Source organism: Rhinolophus ferrumequinum, chromosome X, assembly GCF_004115265.2.
Source record: "Rhinolophus ferrumequinum isolate MPI-CBG mRhiFer1 chromosome X, mRhiFer1_v1.p, whole genome shotgun sequence".
NCBI lineage: Eukaryota > Metazoa > Chordata > Mammalia > Chiroptera > Rhinolophidae > Rhinolophus > Rhinolophus ferrumequinum.
The window spans coordinates 12339504-12356840 of NC_046284.1; the positions used below are offsets into that span (position 1 = coordinate 12339504).

Sequence of the window (17337 nt, forward strand, 5' to 3'; positions counted from 1 at the left end):
CAAACAGTAAACTTGGTGAACTGTCTGTCCAGCTGGTACAAATTCATAACGAATAATCCCTCTGATATCAAAAAAGGTTAGCGACATTGTTGCAATAAGTTCACAAGCTTAATTGTCAGACCTCGTATACAGAAAATGGTCACCTTTGCATTAGGATGATGTCATCTACCATATCGACTGAAACACCCAAAAGATGCTCCATTAGACCAGAATTCCTTTAATCACAATAGATCCTATGGCACCCACTTCTAAAGTTTTTAAACCATTATCCTTCACATCCCAAATTTTAATGTCTCTAAATGTTCACAGCCTTTCTCAGGAACTCTACGTCCTTATGGAATTACCTCTCTCTTTCAGCCCTCTCCACACAGCATTGGCAATGTAGAAGTGGAATATACCTAAATGTTTAGGCACGACAGCAAATATATTCTTTGAGCCCTAAGTCAGTCAATTCAGTAATTCTGTTTTCGTTATTTAGATGACACCTCCCTGCAAAATGCTGAAGGTCTGACTAAGAAGCCCCATCACAGACATTAAAATACATCTTAAAGAAATAGTCAAGTCAAAACTGAAGATGCTTTAGTTCAATTCAGGCTCAAACGTTTCGCATCACATAACTTTCTTCATCCTCTATCATTCTTCACGCTTTGCATTAGTTCAAGCTTGTAGAATCATCTTAAAAGGTATGTTTTACCCCTCTCCCTTCTTTCCCTTCCTACTTCTACTCCTGCTGCACTCCTATTGATTTCCTTTCTCTTCAGGAAGAAGGCAATTATTTTAACTCAGTTTCCCAAGCTTGCCTCTGTGGAACACTGGGTTCCATGAAATAGGTGACTCTTAGGAGTTCCACGTGAGAAACATGGGGTTACATTGTGTTTTATAATTGCAGTATTTCTCAGAGCAATTAGATTGCTAATTTTATTGACCAGGTAACTTACATAACCAGGCACTATGGTAGATCTTCTTATAGTATTTTTCTCAAAAATTATGTTGTTATTATTTGGTTTATCGATCATACAGCTAGGAAGTGATGAGGCCAGGATTTAATTGCAGCTTTTTCTCAATCCAAAATCTCTGCTCTTTCCGTATTTCCGTCTTCAGACTGAGACATCATAACATTTCCTTAAAGGTCATAATGTACTCATTAGCGACATGTTCCCTTCTCTTCATAAAAAAATGAACATTTTGATATTTTGAAAAGACAGAAAAGTAAATTTGCTTTATTGTGCAGTTGATACTGTAGAGGTTACTGGTATTCATCTTTGCATTAGACAATACAATTCAAATTTTCTTTCTACAAATTACTAGCTGTGTGAAAAATGGTAAGTCCTTTAATCACTTAAAACCTATTTCCTACTACTACTGAAAAAAACCAAAACCCTGTTTCCTCATTTGTACAATGGATAAAGTAGTTATTTCAGGGAGATATTTGTAAGGATTAAATGTGATTATGTAGGTAAAGTGCTTGGAACACTTTCACACATAATCAGTATTGAACTATAATATTATTATTAATAAATAATAATAGGGTGGCTGGTTGGCTTAGTTGGTTAGAGCGTGGTGCTCATAACACCAAGGTTGCTGGTTCGATTCCCTCATGGGCCAGTGAGCTGCGCCCTCCACAACTAGATTGAAAACGACTTGACTTGGAGCTGAGCTGCGCCCTCCATAACTAGATTGAAGACAACAACTTGACTTGGAGCTGATGTGTCCTGGAAAAACACACTGTTCCTCAATATTTCCCAATAACAAAATATAAATAAATAAATAAATAAATAAATAAATAAATAAATACATAAATAATAACACATGATGTCCTTAAGACTCAGTTCTCTGGGTTTCTTGAAGGACAAAAAAGATTAACTTCAATTTTTCCCTAAAGCCTTGTGCCCCAAATACTTACGGGAACCTATTTTGATTCTAGGTACAAAAAACTAGGCATTATTATGCATTCTCTGGAATGGTATAAACTAAGGCTATTGTAGATTGAAACAGTCTTAGTAAGTATTGATATAGTTTAACAACAACGGTCAACTATAAACTTAGCTATATTCCTAGAAGATGAAGTAGTTTTTCTTGCAAAATGAAGTTGGTAATCTCAAAATGAATCTGCATTTTTGCATCCACAAAATGAAAATGAATAGTTGTTATAATACAATTAATCATGTACTTTACTATTACATTTGCAATGATAAATTTAAATCCAATGAAGGAAATTTCTTAAAAGATGTTATTGCATTATATCTAAAGAAAAACTCCATAATTGAAATGCATCATTCTCATTAATAGTCATAGATTTAAAACAGAATCCTAGTTTTTAAGTTAGTTGCTTGTTATAATTGATTTATACATACACTAAAAGATCTTTTAACTACTAGATAGAGCTTTGCTACAACATAGTAAATAACATCCACTAAATCTATAGAAAACTTGTCATGTCTTCTATACATGCATGCTTTGCCTCTAGACATTTGTTCCCAGACCTGTTTAAGGAGGTTCTGAAAAGACATTTAATTTTCTCCTCTGTCAGTAAAGCATGAGTTAGAAATTCCCTTACCTCAAGGCAAATCACTTAGTGTTTTGTCCATAGCTCATTGAGGAAATGAGAATCAATTGGTTTTTCTCTAAGATGCTCTAATGTCAAAGAACTAACTTTGGACCGATTTCGAGAATAATTAATGATTCCTAATTATTTGCATTGTTAGAGGCCAGATTTATTAGACTGGTTGAGATGAAAGTGTTTTCGTTAAAATATAATCCTTGAGAAAATTCAATTGGACCATTACTAGTGTTGACTTTGAGCACCTTCAGCAGCTGCCTAGAATAGTAGCACATGGTCTTTGAAAGGGCATCAACTACATTATGTGTTTATTGATCACCTCTGTAGGAACTAGGAAAAAAGACCTAAATACCTCCTCCTATAAAAGAATTGACAAGCTGTCTTGGCTAAGGTCCTCTAGGTCTGAAATTACTTCAGCACCAGGGCTGCAGAATCCAAGAAAACACTCACACTTGGCATAATCATTCTCCCCAGATGGGGGAATTTCCATATTTCTACCGCTCAAAATATAAAGACTCCAAGATGTGGAAAAGTTATTTCCTACCTTTTCAATAAATTTAAGGTAAAGTGCACATGTATGTTCTCCCTCCAAAATTATATCCCCAAATTCACAAGAGATGTAACTGAATAACTGAAGTACCTGAAAATGATGGCAAGGCCACACATTTTATATAAGATTGATCACAAATATATTATGATATAAAGACAAATGTAGATATCAAATTACTTGGCTTGTCTTTGGGTGGTTGGTGCTATAGGTTTGTTTGTTTTTCACTTTCCATTTTTCTGTCTTTAAAATATGAGTTTATAATCGGAAATTGGGACAAATATACTTTTAAAAAAACAAAGGAAAATGGGACAAGAGGAAGTTTATATATGTAAAAATTAGTCCCATTATTAGGCCACTAATATTCCTTTCATTAAGGACAAATCATATTGTTTAGCATTTGAAAACAAAAACAAGACACATTTTTGCCCTTGGAGGTACTGTAATTTTCAAATAGAAAGACAAGAGTTAGTGTCTGTTTGCTGGTGGGCTCCCTCATTGATTTTCATCTGGAGAGTAATGGATAGGTTCTTGATCACTCTGTTAGTATTTATGTAGCTGGACATAGAGTGAACACTGGTATCGGGGACTGAAAAACCATGTGTCTAATCCTATGGACAGACATGTACGGGCATGCACACACCATAGCACGCATACACATGTGTGTGTTCGAGTGTGTGCACACACGCGCACATACATACACACACACACACACACACACACACACACACAGAAGCCAGTGGCATGCTGATTCAAAGAATAAAGCTAGCCTTATTTCTGAGTTAAGACAGCAGTATAAGCATGAGGATAATCACACAACTCCCTTCTCCTAAATTATCATTGATCAACTAAATAAATATACAAATGGGAAAAGCCATTTTTATCAGCCATGAAAACAGAGTTGGTATTCCACACCAGAAAGTTCTGTTCGAGAGCCAGAGATAGATTGAAGAAACCCAAAAAAGGAACCCATTTTGACAAAAAGTGATGTTTCCAGGATATAAGGGGTGGGGGGACCCACTCAGAACTGACACTGATATTCTGTAACTTATAGTTATGGCTGACATTACGTGTTTCTGAACATAAAGGCCAAAGGAAGAGCTGTTAGGAGTTGCAACAACTGGGTTCCTTCTCACCTCTAGAGATGGTTACCTTTGAGATTCCACACTGATGTGAGCAGCACCTCCTTCCATATCCTGACCCTCCTGGTGGCTCATAGCAGAAGCTTTTACGTAGCAATGTTTCTGATACAAGTGGGTAATGATCTGAACTGGTTATCAGCTGATTTCATTAAATTTTTCTTTCATGAGATCACAGTGCAGGCTGGAAGAGAGAAGGTAGTGTCCTCCGATTAGGGACCATGGGCATTTGGTTCACTTCTTCATGTAACTTACTTGTACCTTCATGCTCTGCTCAGGCGCAGTCACATAAATTCCACTTCCAGACTGCTGCTGTGTAAGCCCAACTTTATAACTTGGTGGGTCAGAAAACATAGGTCTGACAATTAAGTTCACAAACTTGTTGCAACACTGTTGCTATCCTTTTTTGATATCTGAGGGGTTATTCATTATGAATTTGTACCAACTGGACAAATAGTTCACCAAGTTTACTATGTGGAAGTACCAAAAAAGCTACATGAAAATGTTAGATGTCCTGAACTTTTCACCAACAATTCATGGCTCTTGCATCACGACAATGCACCAGCTCACACGGCACTGTCTCTGAGGAAGTTTTTGGCCAGTAAACAAATCACTGTATTGGAACCCCCTCCCTGCTCACCTGCTCTGGACCCCAGTGACTTCTTCCTTTACACGAAGATAAAGGAGATATTGAAAGGAAGACATTTTGATGACATTCAGGACATCAAGGGTAAAATACAACGACAGGTCTGATGGCCATTGCAGAAAGAGTTCCAAACTTGCTTTGAAGGGTGGACTAGGCGCTGGCATCGGTGCATAGCTTCCCAAGGGAAGCACTTCGAAGGTGACCATAGTGACATTCAGCAATGAGGTAGGTAGCACTTTTTCTAGGATGAGTACGCGAACTTAATTGTCATGATTTGCAGCTCAGGATGCATGGTAAATTGGTGTCCTATGGTCAAGCGTGCAGTCTCCACTTAGGCCCCTTGGCAGACCAAGAGCAATTTCTCAAAAGGAGAGTAATTACTGTGGATGACAGTAGGGTCTTTCTCCCAAATCCTAAAGGCCTGCAACGTGATTCCTCTATAGGGGCTGCCAAAGGGGTGGCAAACATCATTCCTCTCTATACTGCCACTTCAAGCACCATTGGACCTGATGGATTAGATGGCCCAAGGGACAGAGTAGCTGTCATAGCAGCCTGGGTATGTTGCAGAGTCTTCTCTTGTTCTGGGCCCCATTCAGAACAAGCAGATTTTCTGGTCACTCAGTAATAGAAGAGTCATAAACCCAGCTGAGGGAGATGTTTCCTCCAAACCCAAGGAAGCCCACTAGGTGTTGTGCCTCTTATTTGGATGAGGTGCCAGGTGCAACAACTTATCCTTCACCTTAGAAGGGATTCTTCATATGCCTCACACCACTGGACCCCTGAAACTTCACCGAGGTAGGAGCCCCTGAATTTCAGTTTTATTCAGGATATATGTTCTACTGTCTGACACCCAGATGTCTTGCCAATCAGTCTAGAGTACTTGCTTTTACCTGCTCACTAGGTACCATCAGCATAGTATCTTCTATGCAATGGACCAGCGTCACATCTGGGAAGAAGATGATCAAGATCTCTGGGAACTAGGGAATGACGTCACCAAGATGGCAGGTAGAAGACCCCAGACTCCACCCACCCACAAAAATCAACAATGAGATAGCTTTCCATGAACGAAAATACACCTAGGAGAGATCAGGAATCAACTTAAGAAGCTTCAGCAACACAGTGGAACAGAAAACCTGAGAATAACTGTGCAGTAAAGGGTAGGAAGAATGGCGTGCTTTGACCTGCATCGTCCTATAACCTAAGCTGGCACTGCTCAGCACCCGCAGGGAACCGCCAGGCTCAACAGACCTACCTTTGCTGGGAAAAGGACATCAGGCTGAGTGACAAGCTACCACAGCCTTTCAGGCACTACTCAAAGGATTCAGTTTCATCTCACCCAGAGACCCACAAAGCTGAGACATGTAGACACCAGGAGCAAGGCGGAAGGGCAGGGTAACCAGTATGAGCCACCCAGCGGGAGCATGGTTCCCAGTGCCCTGCTCTGCAGATGACTCTAGCGGCCGGTGCTGCCAAAGACCACAACAGCCCTTGTGGATGCTGCGGACCCCCTCAGCTTTCATCACCAACGATCTCATCGCAGACCCCAGCAGACTGTTCTGCAGAAGATCCCCCACGTTTTGCCACTGAAGAAACCAAAGGCCAGCACAGCGCTGCAGAACTCCTGAAGATTTCACCATGGAAATTGTCACCTACTGGTTTTGGCGTTTGCAGACACTAGCCTCCTGAGTCCCTCTCCGCTCCTTCCTCTCCCCTCCCACGGGAGCCCGGCATCTACACTGGCAACCAGCTCCAGCCTCTACAGCTGTGTGCATGCAAAATGCCAGCCTAGACTGAGGTCCCCGCCCCCACCGTGGTGCATGCTCTCATGGTTATTTCTGCAGTTACGCACCTGCATGCTGCCAGCCTGACTCCTGTCACCGGCCTCCACTGCCATGCACACGCCTGGGGTGAGACCCTGCAACCACATATGTGCATGTTGAGAGCCGAGGCCACATACCTGCTTGTGGGCCCAGATTCTGCCCTATCGCCTGTCACTGGCCTGCCCCATTGGACTCACTTGAAGCTAGCAGCTACAGCAGTGCACCTGTACACTGCCATCGTGACTGCAATCACTGGCCTCCACTGCCATGTGTGTGCCCTGGGAGCCCTTGCATCTGCACTATGCACGCTGACAGACAGGGCCCTTGCAGCTGGTAGTGTGCCTACAGAGTTGAACTTAGCCCTGCTGTGGTCCGCAGCCCTCACCGCTACTTATGTGTATGCAGCCTGTCCCTGCCACTACACCGGCCTATGCAGCTGGTTAAGTGTATGCACCAGCTCTGGCCACCACTACCGACCTCCCTGGTCCCTAGCCGTTGGACCTGGAGGCACGACTGAGGACCCCAACAACCCTTGGAGGCATTTCGAACCCTCTACAGCACTTGCCAAGGATCATGCAGTAGGTAATGTCATGGACCCCAGTGGCCTAAGCTGATAAGACATCATGACCTTGCAAACGTGATGCTGGAGCTGCCCCACGCCCTCATATCAGGCACCCTGCACCACTAAGCCTGGAGTCACAGCATGCTCCAGAGTGCCTCCACTCACATGTGAAGGTCTTTCCTTACCTAAGTTAAATATTATTTGAATATAATTTGGAGGTAAGATTAATTATGCGTGCACATTTTAAACTCTAGCGTAATAACTCAATAGTGCATGGTGGGCAAACTTTCTTTAAAGGGCCAGACAGCAAATATTTTAGACTTTCAGGCGATAATTTCTCTGCAACCACTCAACTCTGCTTTTGTACTGTTACATACGTCAAGGAATGGGCTTAGTTATGTTACAATGAAAACTTATTTATGTGGAAACAGGCAGCTGGCCCATGGGCCATAGCTTATTGATCTGTATTGAATGGTGCAGATTAAATGGAATAAAAACACTCAATCCAAAGAAAGCATAAAAAGAGGAAAAAAGATACATTGAGCAGATGTAATAAAGAGACATCCATTAGCAAGATGGTATACTTTAAGCCAACCATAATTATAATTTCATTAAGTGTAAAGTTCCTAAAACACAAAGTAAAATATAGGTTGGATTAAAAAAGTCAAGACACAAATATAGGCTGTATACAAGAAATCCTTTTCGAATAAAAAAAAATAGACAAAAGTAAAAGAATGAAAAAATACACAGCATAAAAACAAAAAGCTGAAGGAAGGTGAAGTAGCTATATTAATATCAGACGAAGTGGATTTCAGAATGAGGAATATTACCGGAAATCAAGAAGGACATTACCTATTTATAAAGGAGTCAGTTCTCCAAGACAACATAATAATTCTAAGTGTGTATGCACCTAACAATAGAGCTTCAAATAATAGACCTAAAAGAAGAAACAGGCAAATCCACAATTATATTTGGAGACTTCAACTCTCCTCTCCTAGTTATGGACGCAGCAGTTCTGATGTGGGTGATGTTGGATCTGCTGGAAGTTTCTGGGTGCGGGCCAGGATTGTGTCTCGTGAAACCGAAGAATGGAAACATGGACCAGGGAGAGGCAAAAAGTTTTAAAGAGAGGATAGTTTATTAGAGGCAGGAGAAGAGGTTGTAGCTCCCGAGCGGGAGGGGGTCCCGAATGGGGGGTGCCCCATGACTGAGGCAAAAGCTCTTACTTTTATACCTTCCCTTGCCTGCTTGGGGAAGGGGAGCCGTTTGGAGAAGGGAACTTGTTTGAAGAAGGGAACTGGCACCTTCTAATGAAATTCGTCCACCAGGTTTGTTCTGCTTGCCCATCCTGAAGAAATTAGCAAAGTAACCCACTCTTATCTATCAGATCTGCTCCGTTTGTCAGGCCAAAAGGAATTTTATGATTAACCTCAAGGCCTTGTTACATTATGTCCTGGAGCAAAGGAGTGATTTCAAAACCTGGAGTTTTAGGATATGGCTGTCTTTGTTTATTCCACCAGGGACCTCCCTGTCTACCTAGGGACATGCTAACTCTCCTGTATCAGTTAGAAAGAAAAGCAGTAAGGATATAGACCTGAACAACGTTCAGTCACCTTTCTCTAACTGATATTTATAGAACATTCTACCCAACAACATCAGAATATACATGTATTCAAGTGTACCAGTGAGACAAGTTAGTTAACATGTTGCTAGGTAGACAGGGGTCCCTGGTGGAATAAACAAAAAAGCAGCCATATCCTGAAACTCCAGGTTCTGGAATGTCCCCTTCACTCCAGGGCAGGGACATGAGAATATGCCTTTAGGTTAATAGATAATCTCAAATCCCTTCTGGCCGGACAAAGGAGCAGATCTGATAGATAGGAATAGGTTATTTCCTTAATCCCTTCAGGATGAGCAAACAGGACAAAGCTAATAAATGAATTCAATTAGAAGGCGCTAGTCCCCTACCCCAAATAGGCAAGAAAAAATATAAAAGTAAAGAGCTTTTGCCTCAGTCACAGGGCACCCCCATTCGGGACCCCTTCCCGCTCTGGAGCTGCAACCTCTTCTCCAGCCTTTAATAAACTATCTTCCTTTACAACTCTTTGCCTCTCTCTGGTCCATGAGCCCACTCTTCTGTCTCACGAGACAGGATCCCGGCCCACACCCAGAAACTGCCGGCAAATCCAACATCATTTACATCATTTGGGGACTCACAGAAAAATATTCCTACTTCACCAGTATAGATGATATTCTAGGCCATAAGGAAAGCTTACTGAGTTTAAAAGAATTCAAATCATAAAAAAATATTTCTGACAACATAGGAATGAAATTAGAATTCCCAAATGGACAAAAATCAGGAAAATACCCAAATGTTGGGAAAGTAAATGACACACCTCAAAATAACCCATGTATCAAAGGAGAAATCAAGAGAAAAATTAACATTTTGAAAGGAATGAAAATGAAAACACAACATATCAACATTTGTGAGATGCAGCCACAGCGGTGATGAAGTGAAACTGTAGAGCATTGAAGTCCTACCTTAAAAAAAAAAAAAAAAGTCTGTGAAAACTTGATAAAAATGTCCACCTTAAGAAACTACAAAAATAAGAGCAAATTGAACCCAGATAAGCAGAAGGCAATAAATAACACAGATCAACAAAATCAACAAAATTGCAAACTTTGCAACTCAAAATATGGACTCCATATATCAAAATACTTTGTGTGGCACACATTAAATTGTACTTATTTGTATGCCACATGATTGCAATGATTTCAATTAAGACTCCTATGCCTCCAAAAACCATGCTCCTCTCATCTGAGAAGAGGTGACTGAAACTGACCAAAGTCAACCCAGCTAAATGGTGCTCACAAATGGTATGTAAATTCATTTAATTCACCATGCTTCACTCAAAATTCTCATATACAGGTGCACTCAAATTCCTGCTTCAGTTTTCATAAGAGAAAAAAGAACATATGCCATCACTAACAACTGACCTCTGTAGAACTCACCTTCTCAATTCATAATAGTTATTTGCTGGAGTGTAGTTATTGGCTTGTCAAGTCAATAAATTGCTAAAAAGTAAGTTAATTATTTAAATGAAATATGTTTGGGATGATGCATTGCAACATTGGTTTGGTTTCTCAGATTTAGAGGAAAAGGTGAAGTATAATTAACAGAACACTATGACCTAAGAGTGTTTCTCCCGAGGAGTACTTTCTCATGAGTTTTCAGGAGAGGACATTTATGGTTGCACGTGGTAAAAATAAATATATATTAAAAAATACATTATTAAAACAAATCCAAATATTATGGAAATTGCCGAACTTTCCAAAGTATTGAATTCTGTAAATACAACCATGACATCAGAACAAATTGTTCTAGAATTTCAGGTGTATGTTTGATTTTCAGGGAGACAACTAATGCCCTTAAAACTCTAATAAATTCAAAATGCTGTTACCTCTCTTTTAATTAATGTTTTAATTTGCACAACTGTCAGTGAAGGAGAAAATACAAATCATGCTAATGAAAGCAAATGAGTATATTTCAATAATAAAAGAGAAAACATTAGTATTTGTGACTTTAATCTATTGCAAACTATAATTAGTTGATTCTCCTCTAAAACTATGCTGAATATTGCATACAAACTAAATCATTTACAGATTATGCCTACAGCAAGTATGCATGCTTCCATTAAAATAACGGTATTGGATAAATTATCTCAAATATAATAGTTCTTAGGATTGTTTCACATGATTTTTAAAAGTTTGCAAGCCACAATATATAACATGCTAGCATAAACATAAAGTTTGTGTTAATTGCCAATAAAAAAAAATAAAACACATTAAGTAGGTGAAAGCAAACTTGCAAAGCTTTGTCTTGAAAACACCAAGGGAAGATTATTATTACTGAAATATGCTCATTTGCTTTGACTCTTCCTGACTTGTAGCAAATTTCAAGAAGTGAGAAACGACTTAAAGATGGGATTGTCGAGCAAAAAAGCAGCAGAATTTAAAGATTTAGAAAATTCTTGGCCTATCTATTAATATAGTGCCAAAAAAAAAAAAAAACGTTAAGGGTGTGGCCAGATGACCATTTGATAGGAAAATTAGTTTGAGTGTGAACCACTCAACTTTATTGTCACCCCAGGAGGAAAACTGCCATTTTGAACAGAAAGGGAAGGAGATGAGAAGGAATGAAGGAAGACTGTTGAACTTCTTGGATTATACAGGTTGGGACTACAGAGCTATTCAGCTGAGAACGGGCACTGTTCTTCAAAAAAAGTGAAGAATGATCCTGAAGGTGATTCAGAGATTCTGAGGCTGCCTCCTTAGTTTCGAAATGAGGTTTCCATTGCTCTGCTTTCAATAGGCCAACCCGCTTCCCAGAGCCATGGGGGCAGGGATGCCCAGAGCTGTGGTGGTGGGACCACAAGGCAGAGCCCTGGGGGTGCCATTAATGCCAAGGAGAGCTTTGGGAGCAGTACTTTGTCCCCCAGTGGGTTCAGAAGGCAAGACCTCCACCCCAGTGGGTCTCAAAAGCTGGCTTGATGATCCAGTGGGTCCAGAAGGCAAGACTACTGCTCCAGTGGACCTGAAGGACAGAGCATGGAGCCAAAGAGAATTATTCTAGAGTCTTAAGATCTCATGGAATTTGCTGTTAAGAGAGGGGATTGTCATGGTGGCACTAAATCTTCTATTTTAAGATTTGCATCTCTGGTCTTTTTGAAAGCTTTCTTTGCCCCTTAATGATTCTGCTTCTTATACATTGACTATGCATACCAGCTTTAATGTTTCTACTTACTTCAGCTTAGTGCTGGCCCTGTACCGTGGGAGAGGCTTTGCATCTGTATGGGATCCACTCCTGGCTCCAACTTAAAGCGACATAACATATGCAAAGGTTGCAATCACCAGCTTAACTGCACCTTCCTCCCACCCCAACAGACAAAGCTGAACTCAACAGAAAATTCCACTACAGGCCGAAGAGATTTACATCCTGGTTAGAAAATATACTGTTAGGCCAGGAGCAGAAACCGCCTTAGGCCTGGAGAAGCGGCCAGGAACGTGCTGCATAGAAACCATCTGATCTTAGACGCCCTCTAGTCCTGCTCCCTGCTTGCTTGTGGTGCATTGAAGAGGAGCAGCCTGTACCTCTCCTTATAAAACTCCGTATCCTCTTACTCAGGGAGGCTATGGTCTTTTCTAACCTGACCCCCTGCTGCTCAAACACACCAAATAGATTCTAGTAGACCAATTTTGGTCTCCCACGACTCAGTCCTCCGGCTGTGCCTAACATTGGCCTGGCTAGATTTTGGACTTGCTTGACACCCATCACTCCTTCCTTCCTTCCTATTTATTCCTTTTGAATGCGACCGTCTATGTTATGTCTGTCCTACCATTGTTGTTTGGAAGCATATAACTTGTTTGATTTCACATATTCACAGCTAGAGAGGAATTTTGTCTCAGGATGAATCTTACCTTGAATCTCACCCATATCTGATTTAGATGACATTTAGATGAAACCTTAAACTTTAGACTTCAGAGTTGATACTGGAACAAGTTAAGATTTGGGGGGGTTTGGGGATGAATGACTGTATTTTGCATGCCAGAAGGACATGAATTTGGGGGAGGGTAGGGATAGAATGTTACAAACTGAATGTTTGTGTCTTCCCCAAATTTACCTGTTGAAACTATACTCCAATATAATGATATTAGAAGGTGAGACCTTTGAGAGGTAATTAGTATTAGATGAGGTTAGAGTCCTTGTGAATGGGATTAGTGCCCCTAAAAGAGTTATGAGGGAGTATGCATCCCCTCCCTGCTCTCCACCACGTGAGGAAACAATACATCAGCCATCTGCAGCCTGGAAGAGGCCCTTCATTAGAACCTGAACATACACGTACTCTGATCTTGGACTTCTAGCCTCCAGAACGCCAAAAAACAAATGTCTGTAGTTTGTAAACCACCCAGTCTGTCGTATCCTGTTATATCAGCCCAAATGGACTAAGACGGAAGCCATCAGTCCTACATTTACAAAGTGAAAGTCGGAGAAATGGAAAATCAATGATTTTTCTTGGACCCATCAGAGAACGGAGGGGACAGCCATGCAGAAATCTGAAAAGAGAGGCAAATGCAGAGTCATAGCCAATACCTGCTTACCTAGAACAGAAGCCACTGTGATCATAAGCTGGTAGGAACACTAACATTGGTAATTTTGATGACTTTCTGTAGGTTAAGCGCCAACAAATGGTCAAGTGAAAAATTCCTGGGGCCCACACTCTTGGTGTGGGAAGAGGCACAGTTTCCTGGGAATTACTGGCAGAAATACTATCAGTTTACCATGGTGAAAATCCGAGAAAAATACTCCTGGCTGGGGGAGGTTTGGGGTGGTGGAGAGTAATGACTCTGACATATACCCATATTTTTCTCCATAACAAAAGCCTACTCTCCAGGAGAGAAACAAATATTTGCCGGAGCCTTATCCTACCTAGGTGAAGGGCATTCATCCCAACCCAGCCCCCTCTAGCATTTCTGTCTCACTTACGAGGTAACGGGATGGGTCGAGGGGCTCTCCCTATACCACTGGAAAAACACTGGTGAAGATCAGAGCCAACAAACATAGGACTGTTAAAGACTAAACTTTACTAATAAGAATATAGAATGCTTCCATTTCCCAACATTGCCACCATACTAACAAGAGAGGTGGTGGGTGACCACTCCGACTCCTCACCATTCCTCGGGAGGCCTCTGCTCCCCCCACCCCAGTTCCTTAGCGAGAAAGTGGCCGAATCAGTTGTTGGGTTTGTGGTCTTCAAACACCTTTATTCAATGAGGATGCTATGATGTCTACAACTTAGTAGGATGAGATTTTTGGTCCTTGCTTACAGCAAAGGGGTGGAGAGCAACAAACACCAGTATGAGGTGGGCAATGTGCATTTTGGGGGTGGGAATGCGACCCGACCCACGTCACACTTTCTTCATCTGGGTTCCAGCAATCTAAACTCTGCTGCCTCCCCAACGCTCCAAAGCCATTCCCCATCCGCGCTCCACTCCACCCCTACCCCAACACACAGTCACACAAATGCCAAATCCTTTTACTCCTTGCTAGTAGAATAAAATGTTAAGGAGATCAAGTTGTCTTCAGTGTTCAGTCTTGACCCAGTCCTTATTCTCCAGAGTCTGGCTAACTGTGGACCTGTGGGTCTGGCCCCAGTTCCTAAAGGACTCCCCCACTCCTCTGACACTCTGACACACCTGCTTCTCCTTTCCCTCCCTCCCTCCCACCAGAGAACTCAGAGACACGCACATCTTTTCAAATCTTGTTACCTTTATTTTGATCATTGCAATCTGTGTACACTGTTGGTGTAACCTTTGTGTAACTTGTTGGTCTCTACACGGTTGGCCATTTCTGTAAAGGTTCCGCTGGAAACTCTGCACATGGTTGTAGGCCCCTTTATACACAGTGCACTGTTTGGATCGGTAGAATTCTCCTGGGTCTCTTGGTTCTGCTCTAGCTAATTTCATCTTTTATTTTGATTCACTGTCTTCACCAGCTGCTGGTAACAGACAAATATTGTTGGCCTTGTTTCTCCCTGGTGCTTCCTTGCACAGGTGGTAGATATTTCAGAGGATCTTCAGGCTGCACACGTTTGCAGGGGCATCTCCACCTGTCTGTCTGCCTTCCACACCTGGAAGGGTGACTGGCTGAGCATGAAAGCATTAGTTGGGGGAAGAGGCTGGAGACTGGATGGGAAGGGGGCTTCATAAGAACAGGCACAGGCTGAGGAAGGGGTTTGTGCCAGGCAAGGACAGGATAGGGGTCTTGGGTGGGGGATCATTGAGGAAGAGGAGGAGGAGCATGGGTAGGGTCCATGTGACCTGGACACTGTCTCTGAAGTTGTATTGACCTGTCGTCGTCCTCTCCTTCTTTCTTGAGTGCTTCCTGGATGGTTGTTCCCTGCTTGTGGTTGGTTGTTCTCCACTTGCGGTTGCTTGGTCTATATCTGTGCTAAAATACTGTGCTTTGCTGGTAATTTCAGGCACGCTGAAATCTCCCAGTGGTCAGCTCCAGAGCTCCCGATTTCCTTATATATACTCTCCTGAGAGAACGAGTCCATTTGTTTGGTCATCAAGGCACTGCTTCAGCCAATGGTTGCCCTGGGGTGGCTTAAATATGACAAAGTACCACTTCTGACACCTTGAAGGGATAATGAGAAGGAAAAGGGGATAAAGAAGGAAATTTTTGTGGGCGATGGATATATTGACTCCCTTGATTGTGTTGATGTATATACAGGTACAAGTAGGTTCAAAGCTAGTCAAATTTACACTTTAAATATGTGCAGATTATTGTAATTCAATTACTGCTCAATAGAGCTATTTAAAGATTATGTTCTTGCAGAAAAACAAACAACTCTGGAAAGAAAAAGAAATTGGTAGGGGAAGGAGTAATTTATCAGTGACATTATTTACAAATGCTAGAGTATGGTGATAATAAAAAGCAAGCCAGGCTTTACTCAGATTTACTATTATTTAAAAATATTGTTCCCCTTTAGTGCCCATCCAGGGAATGAAATACTCCCACTGCCCTACCCTCCGTAAGCCACTCCACTACCCCGTCACTTAGCAAGACAGTGTCGTGTTTGTGGTCTCCAAATAGTATTATTGTGTGTGGTGTTGGTAATTTTCTGTAGGGTGAGTTTTTTTGGCCCTTTTGAAGGCCTTTTTTTTTTTTAAGGAGGGCGCAGCTCACAGTGGCCCATGCGGGGATGGAACCGGCAACCTCGGTGTTATCAGCACCACGCTCGAACCAACTGAGCTAACCGACCACCCTATTGAAGGTCTTTAGTTGCTTACAGCATACGGTAGATTACAACACACACCACAAGCAGGTAAATGCCTGGAAACAATTACTCTGTGTGCTTTTTTGGGGAGTACACTGCCATGCCATACACATCATGCCTCTCACGTGGGCCCTCCTCTGCCCAGTTCAAGCAGGAACACCAAGCTCTTTAACTGTGCGATAAAGTGTTCAGAAGGGAAATTTGTATTCAGTGCTGATTGTTCACTCAGTGTTTATTCCCAGTGTCTGGCTAACTGTGCACGTGCCATTCTGGCCCTCGACTTTGAAGGACCCCACCGCCATTCCTTCTCACACACCTGCCTCATCCATTCCTTCCTCTCCATCATCAGAGAACTTGCAGAGACCCTCACTCATTCCCTGGATGAAGAAGCTTTTCACAAATTGTTGATATTATTTTAACCATTTCTATTTACGCAAGATTTGGTCTCTACGTGGCTGGCCATAACTCACGAGCTTGGCCACGGGAGACACAGCAGATTGTTCTGAGGTTTTTCTGGCTTTGCTGTAGAATTATTACCTGTCCCAGTCAGTACTTGGAGTGGTAGATTTCTCCAGTGTTTCTTGGTCCTGCTCTGGCTGATTTTGATTCATTTTCTTGATCAGCCAGTGGTAACAGACGACTGTTATTGGTGTTTTGCTCTCTTAGGTGTTCTCAACCTCCCTTGAAGGGGTCTATTTATCTTCAAGGTTTTCTTCTGCACCTGGAAGGGCAGCAGGGTGAGCCCAGAATGGCATTGATTTGGGGGAAGAAGATAGTGACTCAACAGGAATGGAGGCTTTATAAGAAGGGGTGTAGGTTGACAAGGGCACATGTGCCAGGTAACGACAGGGTAGGAGTCTTGGGGGGGAGGCATCTTTGGGAAAAAGGAGCACAAGTAGGGCCATCTGACATTGTCACATTGCCACTGTCTCTGATCCTGGGTTGACAGGAGGCTTCCTTTCCTTCCTTCTTTGGTGCTTCCAGTTAGTTGTTGAAAATGTGTGATAGTCTCTTGTGGTATGCAGGTCTCCTTAGTCATAACAAAAGCTCCCTGTGGCCTACCCCAGGGAGACTTCCCTTCTTTTTTGGGGGTGTATGGGTATGGGATATTGGGGAACAGTGTGTTTCTCCAGGGCCCATCAGCTCCAAGTCATTGTCCTTCAATCTAGTTGTGGAGGGCACAGCTCAGCTCTAAGTTCAGTCACTGTTTTCATTCTTTAGTT

General features: G+C 42.0%; 1 non-coding gene across 1 annotated transcript; it reads left to right on the forward strand.

Moving 5' to 3' along the window:
* Positions 1-1531: 1531 nt before the first annotated feature.
* Positions 1532-1605, forward strand: TRNAM-CAU (transfer RNA methionine (anticodon CAU)). Its single transcript has one exon. It is a non-coding gene; the product is annotated as a tRNA-Met (tRNA).
* Positions 1606-17337: the final 15732 nt, after the last annotated feature.